Below are 18,132 nucleotides of genomic sequence, written 5' to 3'. Positions count from 1 at the left end.
GAAGCTCTCCTGCGAACCTAGCAGAACTAGCACTCCTGAAAGAAAGGATATTGCGGAGACATGGCTTAGCCACAGCCTGGGGGATGTTTCCAGAATGAGATTTTCACTCTGCAGCGGAGTGTGCGCTGATATGAAACTTCCTGGCAGATTAAAACTGTGTGCCGGACCGAGACTCGAACTCGGGACCTTTGCCTTTCACGGGCAAGTGCTCTACCAACTGAGCTACCCAAGCACGACTCACGCCCCGTCCTCACAGCTTTACTTCTGTCAGTACCTCGTCTCCTACCTTCCAAACTTTACAGAAGCTCTCCTGCGAACCTAGCAGAACTAGCACTCCTGAAAGAAAGGATATTGCGGAGACATGGCTTAGCCACAGCCTGGGGGATGTTTCCAGAATGAGATTTTCACTCTGCAGCGGAGTGTGCGCTGATATGAAACTTCCTGGCAGATTAAAACTGTGTGCCGGACCGAGTTCGAGTCTCGGTCCGGCACACAGTTTTAATCTGCCAGGAAGTTTCATATCAGCGCACACTCCGCTGCAGAGTGAAAATCTCATTGTTGTTGTTGTTGTGGTCTTCAGTCCTGAGACTGGTTTGATGCAGCTCTCCATGCTACTCTATCCTGTGCAAGCTTCTTCATCTCCCAGTATCTACTGCAACCTACATCCTTCTGAATCTGCTTAGTGTATTCATCTCTTGGTCTCCCTCTACGATTTTTACCCTCCACACTGCCCTCCAATGCTAAATTTGTGATCCCTTGATGCCTCAAAACATGTCCTACCAACCGATCCCTTCTTCTAGTCAAGTTGTGCCACAAACTTCTCTTCTCCCCAATCCTATTCAATACCTCTTCATTAGTTACGTGATCTACCCACCTTATCTTCAGCATTCTTCTGTAGCACCACATTTCGAAAGCTTCTATTCTCTTCTTGTCCAAACTAGTTATCGTCCATGTTTCACTTCCATACATGGCTACACTCCATACAAATACTTTCAGAAACGACTTCCTGACACTTAAATCTGTACTCGATGTTAACAAATTCCTCTTCTTGAGAAACGCTTTCCTTGCCATTGCCAGTCTACATTTTATATCCTCTCTACTTCGACCATCATCGGTTATTTTACTCCCTAAATAGCAAAACTCCTTTACTACTTTAAGTGTCTCATTTCCTAATCTAATTCCCTCAGCATCACCCGACTTAATTTGACTACATTCCATTATCCTCGTTTTGCTTTTGTTGATGTTCATCTTATATCCTCCTTTCAAGACACTGTCCATTCCGTTCAACTGCTCTTCCAAGTCCTATGCTGTCTCTGACGGAATTACAATGTCATCGGCGAACCTCATTATGTAGAATAAAAGATGGATTTAAAAAAAAAAGTAGTGTGCATTTCTTTTGGAGTGACCCTCGTATTTACCATACCTTCCTATACTGCTATCGTGATGTGTGGTGTGACCTCACTGCAGGGACAGTTGAGCCTTCTTGGAGTTTGTGCCGAGTTACAGAATGCCTCCACCGGTCGGCCAGTGGAGCACGCCTCGCGACGGCTGGCTGGCTGGGTGTCGGTGTCGGCATGCACAGTAGCTGTGTCAGCGGGTCGCGGCCCGTTACCTGGGGTGACTGACTCGGCCCGCCCACCTCTGCGCCGTTCCGCACCTCGATCCGCAGGGAGCAGCCGGTGCCAGACACCTGCCGGCACTGCGGCCGCGTACACACTGAGCTTGAAACATGTCTTCAAACACGGTTCCAGCTGTTTGATGCGGACACCGTTTAGAAACATGTTTCCAAACACATCAACATCTATCCGTAGCAGTGTAGCTACAGATCAAGGAAACACTGTTTCAGTCCAGCTGCCGCATGTCACAGCCGTACGGAGCTAGTGTGTATGTTTATATGTCACCCTGTGTCGTCTGTTGTATAGGACTGTTAGGTTTTTTTTTTCTCTTAATGTATTAAGCTTTTCGGAAAAAACTGCAGTGGACGAGGCAGCGGACTGTCGAGTTTTTATTGTTGTACCAGACTGAGTTCTGCTTGTGGTATATATGAAGCAAGTAGCACAAGAATAGCAATAAAACGCAAGACATCTACATCTACATCTACATTTATACTCCGCAAGCCACCCAACGGTGTGTGGCGGAGGGCACTTTACGTGCCACTGTCATTATCTCCCTTTCCTGTTCCAGTCGCGTATGGTTCGCGGGAAGAACGACTGTCTGAAAGCCTCTGTGCGCGCTCTAATCTCTCTAATTTTACATTCGTGATCTCCTCGGGAGGTATAAGTAGGGGGAAGCAATATATTCTGCTGCAGACAACTGTTTCCGCATTTGGTTGAATACTGACAAAGACTGCTTAGAAAACAAAATAAGGTCTTAGACGTAGCTTGCTCCGAAATGCGACATAAATACTCTAGGGTCTAGAATTAGTCTCCCGTCGCTAAAAGACTAAAACTAACGGCATGTCTCGTTGTGACTGCTTTCCTGAAATTTGTCTTTTTTTTAAAAAAATCGGAATGCCATGGTTGCCGAAGATTCAAAATCATTAGATGATATACAAGTGAAATTAAGAAAAATAGAGCTGTTTTTCATATTCAGTTCCCATATGTAGCAAGTTTATCTCACCAGTTCTTCAGCCGGCCGAAGTGGCCGACCGGTGCTAGGCACTTCAGTCTGGAACCGCGCGACCGCTACGGTCGCAGGTTCGAATCCTGCCTCGGGCATGGATGTGTGTGATGTCCTTAGGTTAGTTAGGTTTAAGTAGTTCTAAGTTCTTGGGAACTGACGACCACAGATGTTAAGTCCCATAGTGCTCAGAGCCATTTGAACCATTTTTCACCAGTTCTTCTACAGTACGTTTTCACGCACCTACAAGGACTACTGTAAACAAACCACCAAATCAATATCGTGCATTAATCCGATGTTATAAACTCTTACCAACTTCTATACAAGTTTTAAAACCAATTACGAAATTGAGACTACCTGGCAGATTAAAACTGTGTGACGGACCGAGACTCGAAGTCGCGACCTTTGCCTTTCGCGGGCAAGTGCTCTACCAACTGGGCTACCCAACCACGACCACGCCCCGTCCTCACAGCTTTACTTCCGCCAGTACCTCGTCTCCTACTTTCCAAACTTCAAGAAGCTCTCCTGCAAACCTTGCAGAACTAGCACTCCTGAAGCCGACCGGTGTGGCTGTGCGGTTCTAGACGTTTCAGTCTGGAACCGCGTGACTGCTACGGTCGCAGGTTCGAATCCTGCCTCGGACATGGATGTGTGTGATGTCCTTAGGTTACTTAGGTTTAAGTAGTTCCAAGTTCTAGGGGACTGATAACCACAGATGTTAAGTCCCATAGTGCTCAGAGCCTAGCACTCCTGGAAGAAAGTACGAGACGAGATACTGGCGGAAGTAAAGCTGTGAGGACGGGGCGTGAGTCGTGCTCGGGTAGCTCAGTTGGTAGAGCACTTGCCCGCGAAAGGCAAAGGTCGCGACTTCGAGTCTCGGTCCGTCACACAGTTTTCGTATGTCAGGAAGTTTCAAATCAGCGCACACTCCGCTGCAGAGTGAAAATCTCATTCTAATTACGAAATTATCTGATAAACGCAACCTTCTTCTGCAAAACTCCGAAACACTGAGACATGGCTGTGTGGCCGTCAGACCACAAGTCACGATAAATAAATAAATAAAAACAACGACGATGCCTTTGCTTTTGTCTGTGTGAATCTTCGAGTGTCAATAATGCAGCAGCACATATCACAGGCAGACAGTATGAAAACAATACAACAAATAGCGTTGTAGAGATGTGATACACTGATAAAATGTCTGCTGTCAGTGTGGACAGAAACAGAGACAAGAAACGAAGTCTGAAGCAGATACAAAACATTGCAGGAAACAATGCTTACAACTGAAACATGTTCGCAGTGGCAGTGTGGCCGCGGCTTCACACATCTGTAACGAATCTGCGCGCCGTTTGACCAGGGTGGTGCCGTAGTGTTACATCAGGTGACATGACGTTTAAACTATGTCTGGAGAACTTAAAGCCAGTGGTACAACTAGTGTACAGAGACCGGGACGCGAGGATGATGAAAACGGTAGGAGGGAGGACGAACGAGGAGCTGAACAAGAAGGCGAAGAAATGCAGAAATGAAAAGATAGCTTCTTGTAATTGGATGAAACTTAAGAGAAGTTCACGTTTCTTCTCTACACAAGATGTCTGACAAGGAGAACCTGAAGATCAAATGTGAAAATTTTCACAACATTTACAGGAACCAGGTGGGCAGTAAACAACTGTATGCACAGATTTTAGTCTGCAAGATGCTGATATGGAGCTGCCATTCCATTCAGTTATCAAGACTTGAGCAACTCTCGTAGTTACTTGTTAAATATGGTGACGAGAGTATCTTTCAGAGTTTAATAATGGTTGTTCAAATTATGCTGACAGCTGCTGTTTCGGCCGCCGGCAGCAAACTTAAGCTCTTTCTTTAGTATCTCAAAACGTATAAGGCAAGTAAGTATCAAAGTTGGCCCCTTGAACTTGCTGGGCTTATCACTGAAAGGAATGAGACAAAAAAAGTATAATTTTATGGAGTTATTGAGCTGTTTTTGCAGCAGCGAAAGGAAGAAAAACATTTCTTGGAATAAGTTGGACAAATGTGAGCGTAAAAACAAGGTTTTAGTAATTTTAATTTTGTATTTGTTAAAACAATATAGTTCAACCTTTCGAAACCGGATTCAGCATTAATTTACTTTCGTTGGTGGAAAGACTACTCTGAAGAGATTTTCAGTCACAGAAGAATAAGACAAGTGCCAATTTGAAATTTTAGGAAAATACATTACGAATCCAGTTTAAATTTTTGTCCACGGTTTAAATTACTCTTTTGTCTTATTGACACATTTCAAGTGTAGCAAACTTTTAAAGCCCTGGTGAGATGAGAGGGAGGGTGGCGGCGCGAGTAGTAAACAAAAAATGGGAGGGTCGGCAGGGGTCGCCGGGGGGAGGGGGGGATGAGGGGAAAGGGGGGGAAGACGTATTTGGTACTGGGACCCATTTACGATAGTTGCACCACAATTCACAACGGCTGTTCCACGTTTCGTAAATGAAGACACTTTTCAACGTAAACACAGTTGTACAGCAGTTAATTCACGAACAAACAACACATTTGTAACTAAGAAATCTACCGTCTCCATTTGAGAGGTGAGACTGGTCTTAAACCCCGCATAGTCTTTAAAATCTTGAACGTGGGAGCAGTCAGCAACGCAAGAGTTATGACTACAATGGGTATCATAGAGCCAATCAGTTGCAGGTCAAAAGTTTATTCAAATCTTTACCTAGGTTTCGCAAGATGTAAATTGTCTTATTCAGAAGAAGTAATAACACTTGTTGCATATTGGGTGACAAGAGAAACTAAGTCATAAGGTCTAGTCAACAATAAAATGATATATGTAAATGCTATGGCATGGCCATAAGGCTTAGTCGACCGTAGAAACTATCCACGTAATATGTAAGGCTAGGCGCTTCAGTCCGGAACCGCGCTTCTCCTACGGTCGCAGGTTAGAATCCTGCCTCGGGCATGGATGTGTGTGATGTCCTTAGGTTAGTTAGGTTTAGGTAGTTCTAAGTCTAGGGGACTGATGACCTCAGATGTTAAGTCCCATAGTGCTCAGAGCCATTTGAACCATTTCTGTAAAGCTGCCTGCCGCGCGGGATTAGCCGAGCGGTCTTAGGCGTTGCAGTCATGGACTGTGCGGCTGGTCCCGGCGGAGGTTCGAGTCCTCCCTCGGGCATGGGTGTGTGTGTTTGTCAAATGGCTCTGAGCACTACGGGACTTAACATCTATGGTCATCAGTCCCCTAGAACTTAGAACTACTTAAACCTAACTAACCTAAGGACATCAGACAACACCCAGTCATCACGAGGCAGAGAAAATTCCTGACCCCGCCGGGAATCGAACCCGGGAACCCGGGCGTGGGAAGCGAGAACGCTACCGCACGGCCACGAGCTGCGGACTGTGTTCGTCCTTAGGATGATTTGGGTTATGTAGTGTGTAAGCTTAGGGGCTGATGACCTTAGCAGTTAAGTCCCATATGATTTAACACACATTTTGTAAAGCTGCGTACACATCATGGATACAGAAAACTGATTTTGTGGTTCATTCCACACGCTTATGATGTGGTGACTGACAATTTCCAAAGTACTGGACGGACATTGGAATAAACTGTATACGGAAAACCTTAAATTTCTTACGAGACGTTCCCTTCCCTGTCTGTTCTCACCCAGTTGCGTTTCCCAGCGTGCTACCAACTGTTTTTCCTTTGAATATTGTGCTAATGAAAGTGATACTATTAAATGTTGCGCTTTGAAATGTAGTAATTCGACTATCGGGCCACATCATTCTTACATTAAGACAAGCTTTTAAACAGAGAATGGCGCAGGTTCGAAAGCACAGCCGATCTTATCACCTCCCTTGCGAAGTTTTAGTAACCAAAGAGAAGCGAAATTGTAATACGCCCTCCCCCCTCTTTTCAAAAGTATTTTAAATGTGAACTTTTCGATTCAGTGTGCATAGAAATGGGCTCACGTTTCACACACAGCCGATGGTTGGGGATACGTCAGTACGTTTAAGGATGGACAGGCTGAGCAGAGCCTATGCCCTGACCTCCGTAATCACCTGACCTCAGTCCTCTACATCCCTCTGTCTGGCGTCATGTCAGCATTGAAATTTACAGCACTCCTGTCGATATTGCAAAAAAACTGGTTCAGTCTTCTCAAGATATAAGAGATCATCTAGTGGTGTTCGACCTAATTCGTAAATCAGTTCAGAGGCGAGTGAAATAATGTATCCAAATGCGTGGACTACCCTTGGATACCATCTTTAACAGGTGCACGTATATAGTAAACTGTCACATATAACAATGCTGAAACAGTATTTTATCTCTTGTTAAGGTAAGCCATGGGTGAAATTTGGGATTAGTTACACTACTGGCCATTAAAATTGCTACACCAAGAAGAAATATAGATGATAAAAGGGTATCCATTGGACAAATATATTATACTAGAACTGACATGTGATTACATTTTCACGCAATTTTGGTGCATAGATTATGGAAAATCAGTACCAGAACAACCACGTCTGGCCGTAATAACGGCCTTGATACACCTGGGCATTGAGTCAAACAGAGCTTGGATGGCGTGTACAGGTACAGCTGCCCATGCAGCTTCAACACGACACCACAGTAAATCAAGAGTAATGGCGTATTGTGACGAGGCAGTTGCTCTGCCACCATTGATCGGACGTTTCCAATTGGTGAGAGATCTGGAGAATGTGCTGGCCAGGGCAGCAGTCGAACATTTTCTGTATCCAGAAAGGCCCGTACAGGACCTGCAACATGCGGTCGTGCATTATCCTACTGAAATGTAGAGTTTCGCAGGAATAGAATGAAGGGTAGAGCCACGGGTCGTAACACATCTGAAATGTAACGTCCACTGTTCAAAGTGCCGTTAATGCGAACAAGAGATGACCGAGACGTAAGCAACAGCACCCCATACCATCACGCCAGGTGATACGCCAGTATGGCGATGACGAATACACGCTTCCAATGCGACCATCATGATGCTGTAAACAGAACCTGGATTCATCCGAAAACATGACGTCTTGCCCTTCTTGCACCCAGGTTCATCGTTGAGTACACCATCGCAGGCGCTCCTGTCTGTGATGCAGCGTCAAGGGTAACCGCAGCAATGTCTCCGAGCTGATAGTCCATGCTGCTGCAAACGTCGTCGAATTGTTCGTGCAGATGGTTGTTGTCTTGCAAACGTCCCCATCTGTTGACTCAGGGACCGAGAGGTGGCTGCGCGATCCGTTACAGCCATGCGGATAAGATGCCTGTCATCTCGACTGCTAGTGATACGAGGCCGTTGGGATCCATCATGGCGTTCCGTATCATCCTCCTGAACCCACCGATTCCATAGTTTGCTAACAGTCATTCGACCTCAATCAACGCGAGCAGCAATGTCGCGATACGATAAACCGCAATCGCGATAGGCTACAGTCCGACCTTTATCAAAGTCGGAAACGTGATGGTACGCATTTCTCCTCCTTGCACGAGGCATCACAACAACGTTTCACCAGGCAACGCCGGTCAACTGCTGATTGTGTATGAGAAATCGGTTGGAAACTTTCTTCTTGTCAGCACGTTGTAGGTGTCGCCACCGGCGCCAACCTTGAGTGAATGCTCTGAAAGGCTAATCATTTGCATATCACATCTTCTTCCTGTCGGTTAAATTTCACGTTTGTAGCACGTCATCTTCCTGGTGTAGCAATTTTAATGGCGCGTAGTGTAGGTGGGGACTTTATTTTTCAAATACACTTATTGAAACTTTCTGGCAAATTAAAACTGTGTGCTAGACCACGAGTGAAACGGGACCGTTTTCTTTCACGGGAAACTACCCTACCGACTAAGCTAACCAAGCACGACCCACGACCCGCCCTTAGTTTTACTTCCTCATCTCCTACCTTCCAAGCTTCACGGAAGTTCTCCTGCATGCCATGTGTGACTATAACTAACGGCTAGGAAGTTTCAAATCAGCGCACCTCACGCCACAGAGTCAAAGTTCATTCAGGAAAGAATACATAAGGCTGCGTCTAACCCACGCCTCCAGGAGCGCTTGTCACGCATAGTAAGCAGCAGAACTTTTGTGAAGTTTGGAAACTAGGAGATGAGGTACTGGCGGACGTAAAGCTGTGAGGGCGGGTCGTGAATTGTGTTTGGATAGCTCGGTAGTGCAGTTGCCCTCCGAAAGGCGAAGGTCTCAGGTAAGAGTTTCAATCTGCCAGGAAGTTTCAAATCAGCGCACGCTGTGCTACAGCGTAAAAATTCGTTCAGGGCATATGTGTACTGAAACTCTTTTGCTTCTGTTATCATACGTTGTTCATTTGTGTCAGTTTTTGCTATTATGATACATCTGGTATATATTTCCCCGCTGTGATGACAGAGCCGCGAATTTAGGCTGACATATTTGCAATAAAAACAAAAAATATGGCAGAATTATTTTGAAAACAGTTTTACAATTGTGTTTCGTCTGTTATTATTTTTACATGGACTATTGTGACGGGTGCAGATGCCCAGTCCCTTCTATCTCTTTGAGAAAGCTCTAATGTCTTTTTTCTCTCAGGCTGAGCAGTATCAGCTACAGAAATATTATTTTCCCTTTGCGGTGTGAACAGCAATTGAATAGTGTCATATAAAATGTTTTATCTACGTTTATTAAAATGAAGAAGAACATTATTACATTTTCAAACTTGACTTTCTGACAAAAGGAAATGCCTCAATATGAAATTAATGTTTTAAAACCTAAGTGAAACGTCATCGTAAGTTTTGGTGAATGTCATAACAGAGTGAAACCATTACGAATGTAATCTTTATTATGCAGTTATTATAGGGATGCAGAGAAGTCGTTCGACAGTGTAACGTTAAACACAAATGTTTCCCTGAGACATTTAAGTCTCTTTTTACTATCGACGATAATGATCGAAGCAGACGAAATGAACTGAAATGTATGCTGCGGCTGGTGCTCGCTAGGCAGAAATGCTAACCATTACACCACCACAGAACGATGGTCAGCATTGCTGCACGAACTACCTAAGCTGAGTGCCCTCCCCAACACAAACTAAGATCTATAAGATCACCAGTGGTACAAGGACGTCCCATTACGTCAAATGCTGGGGTGCTTGCCAATGTCGTAGAGCCCTGGCAGTAGTGACAAATGGAAAGGAAAAATGATTTGAAGTTTTTGTTGGGGAGGCCACTCAGCTTAGGCCGTTACCATCGTGCTGCGGTGATCTAATGGTCAGTCGGCTCGCAGCCGTGCTAGCGTGCGGAGCTGCTCCGCGCGCCGTGTGACGCTCCACTCTTGGCGGTGTTTACTTCCGCGTCGCGGTGTTTGTGTCTATCGAGTCCAGTACTAACGTACACCATGGCGCACTCGTACCGCCGTGCAACGATCAAAGTAACGTTTCAGGCCGAACATCCACGACCCAGAGCTTTTGAAGTCGGACAGTTCATAAGTGAGGATCTACGTTTGAACCCCCAGGACGTAATCGGCATACATTTTTCCATCACTGGAAGTGTTGTCTACATCAAGATGTCGACGGAGGAAATTTGCAATGACATAATTCACCGTCATGCCACCGGACTGAAATTTAAACACTCTGATGGACATATGGGTGCTGTGACAGTCGCCCATGCTGGATTCGGTCTCCGAACATTGCGGGTGTTTGAACTCCCGTTCGGGGTGCCTCAGGATGTGGTCATTGCCGCTTTCCAACCATATGGCACCGTCTTGGGTCACGTCGCGGAGAAGTGGCAAACATTTACGACCTACCCCGTATTAAATGGCGTCAGACAAATAAAAATTGAGCTGACGAAACATGTCCCATCGTACCTGCTGATTGGCGGTGTGAGGGCCATCGTCATGTATGATGGACAGCCACGAACGTGCGCAGGATGTGGCCAGGAGGGACATGTACGTTCCGCATGCTTACACCGCCGTTTAATACAGACGCCGTTACGTGAAGAGACCCAGGCTTCGACGGTCACGTCCTTACCCATCACCTACGCCAACGTTGCACAGGACCCCGTCGTACCAATCTCGATTGCGCCAGCAGCATCGTCAACGCCACCCGCCGCAGCACAACGCGCCGCGGACATAAGCACGGCGTCACCTCCAGTGCTCGCTTCAGGACCGTCTGGTCTGCAGACCGAAACCGATGTTCCTGTTGGAACCATGGACGTCGACCTCGGTATCGTGCCGACGTCTGCCTTTGTCCAGACGGGTTCGGCGTCAGACGACGGACGACCACATTCTGATTCAGAAGGCCACATCAGAAAACAGCGGTCGCCTCGCAAACACAGGAAACGACGACGAACGCCTTCCGATGACGCCCTTTCTTAGACGGCCCCACGAGATGTCGACCTGATGTCTGACGGTGATCTCCCACATTGCGTCCAGTCACGCGATGTGGCAGCAACAGGAGCCCCTCCTGTGACGCCTACTCTCCCAGCCAGGGACGTGTCCTCGCCGTTGTCAACGAATGATGACGGCGGTCCCCCTGCCACTCATGTTGCGGAATCCACAACACCCATTCCGGAAGTACGTGTCCGTCACGTGTCCACGTCGTCAGCTTCCTGGGCCGATGACGTTGAAGAAGGAGCGGAACAGACTGCCAGCGTGTCTGCACAGGAGTCCACCTCGGCGACACTGGGGCTGGCGCCCCGCCAGTAATTATCACCACTGCGGGACCACCGGCGGGTCTCCACCTGCCGGCTACTTCTACCGCACGTTCTGCAAATACTGAGGATGGCCGCACACAGCAATATCGTATCGCCACGATGAATCTTGCCACCATTCGTGCCCCCCATAAACTGGCCATGTTCAGAGACACTATTTACTCTGCGGATGTGGATATAGCACTCTTACAAGAGGTGTTTGTGGCAGACTTCCTAGTTCCCACCGGATACAACGCCCTTGTTTCCCCCGCATCCGATACCGGTAGCGGCGTCGCCATCCTGCTACGCGACGGACTCCCTGCAGAGGACGTCATCTACCTCCCCACTGCGCGAGGTATGGCCCTCACACTGTTCGGCGTGCGTATTATTAATATCTACGCTCCGTCCGGCACTGGCCGCCGTCATGACCGACAAACTTTTTTTTGCCGAAAGCGTCACACCCCTCTTCACCGGTCCGCAGGACGATTTGGTACTTGGTGGGGATTTTAATTCGACACAAGAGCCCGCGGACCAACTCCCGCGACATTCCCCTTGTGCATCTCTCTCAGTGGTCATCGACCGTCTCCGACTTGTTGACACATGGAAGAAGCTCCACGGAATTCAACCGGGCTATACATTCTACACCTCTCACTCGTCAAGCCGCATAGATCGCATCTACGTTACCCGCTCCCTTGCTGATGGCACACGTCATGCGGAAGTTTGGCCCTTGGCCTTTTCAGACCATGATGCATACCTCTGTGACGTCACTCTCGCCCGACAGCAAGTGTGGCATAGTCGTGGTCTGTGGAAACTCAATGTCGCTCACCTGACCTCCTCAGACTGTCGCCGTATGGTCGAAGAAGTGTGGGCACGCTGCCACCATCGTCGAGACGCCTATGACTCCACCTTATCATGGTGGCTCTCCTGTGCAAAGCCGACCCTCAGGAAGACTCTGATGAGTTTTGGGAAGGAATTAAAGGCGTGGCAAACTAATACCCTGCACTTCTACTACACCATTCTACGTGACTGTGCGACGATGCCTTTCTCGCCAGCCCGGCAGTCGATGGTCCATCGCACGAAGGCGCAGATCTCCTTGATCATGCGGCGTAACTTGGAAGGCACTGTAGTCCGTTCTCGAGCTTCTAATCGAATCCCTCAAGAACGTCCGTCGATGTACCACCTCCTTCAGGAAAGACAACAACGACGACGAGCTCTGATCCAAGTCCTCACTGATGTGGAAGGGCGCCGGCACGACACCCAACAAAGCATCGGTCGTGCTCTCCATGCTCATTTTGCCGGGCTATACGCAGCCGTACCGCATTCTGCAGCACTGATCACAGAAGTCGCTCAGCTCACTACGAACACTCTTCCGGAGGATGCAGTGCATGACCTCCAAGACGACGTAACCACAGATGGAGTGGTAGATGCTATCAAGGCGGGTTTCGATAACAGGTCTCCTGGACCTGACGGTATACCCATCGAATTTTATAAAAGTTTTCAGTATTTGTTGGCTTCCACGTGGACGGCAATCGCACAAGAACTGATGTCACCGAGGACAGTGGTCCCGAGCGCCTTTCTAGAAGGAATTATTATCCCCGTACATAAACCGCGCGGGTTATCGAGGGTCCAGGACTATCGACCAATTACTTTGCTCAACAGCGACATGAAAATATTCACACGGCTGCTGGCATCGCGACTCAAGAAGGTCGCACGTTACGTCACATCCTGCGACCAGACTTCCCTAGGAGGCGACAACAACATCCGTTACAGAGACATGATAGCATTAGCGCATCATCAGCGTCTCCCTGGCGCCTTGGCTTCACTGGACTTTAGCCAGGCTTTCGACCGTGTTGACCACTTCTATTTACGGACAGTTCTTCAGCATATGGGTTTTCCTGGCGGTATTGTAACAGTGGTTATGCGCCTGTTGAGTAGTGCAACCTCTAAAATCATGTACAATGGTCGTCTTACACCGTCCCTGGTCATCGCACGATCTGTACGGCAAGGATGCCCTCTTTCCACGATTTTGTATGCTTTCGCCTTGGAACCCCTGCCCCAGGGCATGCGCCAACGTTTGGAAGGCATGGCTGTGCAGGGCCACCGTTTTTGTTGTACAGCCTACGCAGACGACATAGTACTATATCTGCGCAGTGAAGATGAAGTACGAGCAGCACTGACATGGGTGGCGACTTACGGCGAAGCGTCGGGGAGCTGCCTCAACGTGTCAAAATCTAAGGTCCTGCTCATAGGTTAGGGCTTGCCGGAGAGATGCGCTGCCCCCCTTAGTGTCGCCGCCACCATACGGTGTCTTGGACTTGATTTCACAGCAGACCTGCGCCGCTCAGCGGCTATCAATGGTAGACGCTTGCTACAGACAATCAGAACAAATCTCGCAGATCACCGGCTACGAGCTCTCGACGTTATCCAACGCGCGCAATACGTGAACATCTATCATGCTTCCCGTATACCACACGTGGCTCAAGTACTACCAGTCCCAAATCTCCTGGCGCGACGACTGTTGATGGCTTTCGGCTCCTTCGTCAGCTCGGGGATGTTATTGAAGATGCAGTATGAATCCCTTGCACTGCCACGAGATCGTGGCGGGGTGGGACTCATCCACGTGCCGACTCGTGTCAAGGCACTATACGTCAGCTCCCAACTCAAACTTTGGCATCGTTGCCCGCAGAGCCTTACTAGCCTCCTGCTTCACAACTTTGCACCGGCCTCCTTGTCCGCCCCAGTACTGGTATCGACCATTCCAACCCCCTTTTATTACATCCAACGATTTTTCCTGGAGTTCAGTTATATCTACCGGTCCTTACCACTTACACGTTTGTACCTCACGAAAACAGTCTCCGAATTGTTACAACAGTGCCGCCCGTCCAACCCCATCGAACGTAAGTATCCACAGTACGTGTGGCGACACATATGGAAGGCGATCCATGCGCGTTTTCTCGAATCAGACGTTCAATCAGCGTGGTACATCACCGGGAATGGCAAACAAGTTAACCGAGATCGTCTGCACCGCATCCATCTCGCCGATTCATCCCTCTGCACCCACTGTGGCGTGGATGACACGGATGTCCACCGGTTCCACTGTGGCACAGCGCTAGACATCTGGACACTTGCGCGGCGAATTTTGGCGTTTCTTACTCGCCAGACACCGGCTCAGATCGACGTCCACATGCTTTTGTACCCCAAAAGACTTTCTACCCCTCCGCCAAAACTAACTCAGTGAATTGGATCTGTGGCCACACGATCCGCTATCTTTTTACTTCAGGCGACAAGTCTACGATAGGATATTGGACTTATCTCAACGAACGACACTGCGTCCTGATTCGCAACCCACGCTATAAACAATATTTTTCTAATTTCTTACGGAGCACTTTCGATGACCCACCTAGTAGCTGGAACGTCCAAGCCCTGAGAAGCTGAAAACTGTATAAAACGAACCGACCTGAATAGATCTGCTACCCAGAACTCACGCCTACGCCATGAGAAGACACGTTTGGACGAGCTGGCATGCTGTAGGCGGATACACTTCAGGAGCTTCTGTAAGAACTGGACTTTAACTACAAGTCGCATGACGACTTAAAAAGCTTTTCCTTATTTCTTCCTCATAGTTTGTTCTTAAAGGAAAAAGAAATTTGATTTTGGCTTTGAGAAACTTTTTTTGTTCCAAAGGATTGCTTCTTCGCCAACAAGACGAAGGAGACTCATTTTTGTTTACTGGAAGGAGACACCAGTATAATCGGAGTCTTTGTTTTCTTTCGAAAAAAAACTTTTCCTTATTTATTCCTCACAATTTGTTCTTAAAGGAAAAAGAAATTTGATTTTGGCTTTGAGAAACTTTTTTTCGTTAACAAGACGAAGGAGACTCATTTTTGTTTACTGGACGGAGCAACCAGTATATTTATTCCTCCCAATTACAAAAAGAAAAAAAAAAAGCGGTAGCGTAAAAAAAAGAAAAAAAGGTAAAAAAATGGTTAGCATTTCTGCCTAGCAAGCTAGAAGACCCGGGTTCGATTCCCGGCCGCAGCACAAATTTTAATTCATTTCGTCTGCTTCGATCATTATCGTTAAACACTAAGTTACAAACCCTGCAACGAATGAGGATATGGTACAGGGACATACTATTAACCTGCAGTAACTACAGAACACAAGTGGCAAGGAACATCTCCTTGTATCAGATGTGAACATCGAACTGAAGAATGAATGTCTGAAGTGCAAGTGTTTGGAAACAAAATTTGAATAGTGAGAAAAATGGAGAAAAAGAATTTGGAAGCTTCTCAATTTTCTTTTTACTGGAATACAAAGAAAGTAAAATGAATCGGTAAAGTAAAAGATGAAAGGGCATAAGAAATTATATGCGTGAGCAAAATTGTTTGGCTAGTGTTGTGGGATACGTGGTAAAGTACGTTTTAGCAACAGAACAGGATTTTTTTTTTGAGTGAATGAAGTGATATGTTTGAAAACAATGTAGAAAGAAACGTATGCTGTTGCAAAAACGTTAAAAACACTTTTCTTGAATATTTTGGTAAGTTTACACTGTTCATCTTTTCCACTGCTTCGCACATATTTTCCACGTTTGACTAACGAAATTCGTAACCTAACATTAAATCTTTTCGTGACAGAAATATACATTTCATCTCATTCAAGAGAAACAAAAAAAGCACATATTAAGACCAATTATTCCTGAAGATGGACCCACAGGGTTCGAAGTGCATCGTGTACTGAATAAAACACGAAAAGTTATGACTGAAGGCGTTTATTAATTCAGACCTCGAAAAATATTTAATTTCTGAATAGTACCGTCTGCTTTAAGTTCCGATCCACTAATCAATACACCAACACAGAATGGATTGGTTTGACATACAGTATTCTTAGCGTAAAACTTATTCTGAATATTACTCCAGTACGTGACATCATCAACAGACACAGATGTACTTGGGTTACTATATGTCACAAATTTATATGCATTTCGACAATTCCTTCATAGCAAGACGACAGTTTGGTATCGAAGCCGATAATAATAATAATGAAGACAATACAGCTCTGTGTCATGAAGTTTTCGAACATATTACTGGTGTTGATAGCGACCTGAACAAAATATTTGTTTTCATATCCACCGATGATGTGTACGTGAATCTCTAAGGGGTGCTTCATTTTTTTGTCAGGTAGTTTACTAGACAAATAAGCAATTTGCCGTACATGAAACCAACTTTGCAGGCCCGTTGTCGGTGAAGGTACCGTAATTCTAATGTTTACAATGATAGTTTTCCAGAACATCTCGTATCATCAATCGGCACGAGGACAATCGCTCACGAGGCAAGATATCCAACACCAACATTTGTTTTCCAGGTCTATGCTTCAGCATACTGCACTGTCGTTCTGGTCTTCAGAGATCAAATTGAACATCAAGACACCAGCAATTACTACAGGTCTGGCGTGCGTCCAAACCAGCGCTTCATAGTTCATGTCATTCCGCGATCGTCATGAAGGAAGTGCTGTCGTATTTAATATCGGAAATTTTTCTTTCCTTCCCTTATTACCGAGCAGCGCTGGCTTTGTTGAAACGTTCGTTCTGATTTATGCGTCTGTGAGCAGGCGAAGCGTAAATTGGAGAGAAATCTCAGTTTTCGCATAAATCAAATGCGGAACGCTATTGAAAACCAGGCCGGAGCCAGTTGGCCTTTCCCTGCCTGCTTTCCTCAGAGCCAGGGATGGACCGAGAGAGAACGGATTAGGAAAGAGGAAGCATATCACACGTATTACTAAATTCCCATTGCCATTCGTAAGGAACGGGTTTATGGCAAAAGCTGAGAGGTACGTTGTTTCAAGTTTTGAGTGGCGTAGAATCAGAATGAGATTTCTCTGCGAGCTGTAAAATTATACGAATGACTTAGTCTGAAAAGTTTGGCTTCGACTGAACTAATATCAACGTTATCTGCAATTGAAAGGTGTGTGTGTATAAGTTTATAGGTAGCTTTCCTATTTTTGGATATCTTTGGACGCGCACGTAGTACCTGTATTGCTTACTTTTGCTCAGAGACGCTGCCCTGTCCGGAGACTGCAATGGTGTCCAGGATTAAAGTGACAAACCGCTGTTTCCCCGTCCTGTGTCTAATTCACGTTATGATCATACAAACTGTCAGCAGATGTCCGATGATCGTCTTCTGCGTGGAAGATGGCATTTCCGTCAACGGGAAACCACGCCAGCGATGACGTCAGGGCACCTAGCAAACGGACTAGTACGAGGGCAGTTCAATAAGTAATGCAACACATTTTTTTTCCTGAAACAGGGGTTGTTTTATTCAGCATTGAAATACACCAGGTTATTCCCCAATCTTTTAGCTACACAACACTATTTTTCAACGTAATCTCCATTCAATGCTACGGCCTTACGCCACCTTGAAATGAAGGCCTGTATGCCTGCACGGTACCATTCCACTGGTCGATGTCGGAGCCAACGTCGTACTGCATCAATAACTTCTTCATCATCCGCGTAGTACCTCCCACGGATTGCGTCCTTCATTGGGCCAAACATGTGGAAATCCGACGGTGCGAGATCGGGGCTGTAGGGTGCATGAGGAAGAACAGTCCACTGAAGTTTTGTGAGCTCCTCTCGGGTGCGAAGACTTGTGTGAGGTCTTGCGTTGTCATGAAGAAGGAGAAGTTCGTTCAGATTTTTGTGCCTACGAACACGCTGAAGTCGTTTCTTCAATTTCTGAAGAGTAGCACAATACACTTGAGAGTTGATCGTTTGACCATGGGAAAGGACATCGAACAGAATAACCCCTTCAGCGTCCCAGAAGACTGTAACCATGACTTTACCGGCTGAGGGTATGGCTTTAAACTTTTTCTTGGTAGGG

General features: G+C 46.6%; 1 protein-coding gene and 1 non-coding gene across 2 annotated transcripts in view; both read right to left on the bottom strand.

The window, feature by feature from the left end:
• Positions 1-18,132, bottom strand: part of LOC126190989 (uncharacterized) — a 443,417-nt gene that overhangs the window by 335,671 nt on the left and 89,614 nt on the right. The window lies entirely within an intron of this gene.
• Trnas-uga (transfer RNA serine (anticodon UGA)) lies at positions 159-233 on the bottom strand. Its single transcript has one exon. It is a non-coding gene; the product is annotated as a tRNA-Ser (tRNA).

Source organism: Schistocerca cancellata, chromosome 6 (assembly GCF_023864275.1).
Source record: "Schistocerca cancellata isolate TAMUIC-IGC-003103 chromosome 6, iqSchCanc2.1, whole genome shotgun sequence".
Taxonomy (NCBI): domain Eukaryota; kingdom Metazoa; phylum Arthropoda; class Insecta; order Orthoptera; family Acrididae; genus Schistocerca; species Schistocerca cancellata.
This window is presented reverse-complemented; position numbering and strand designations above follow the sequence as displayed.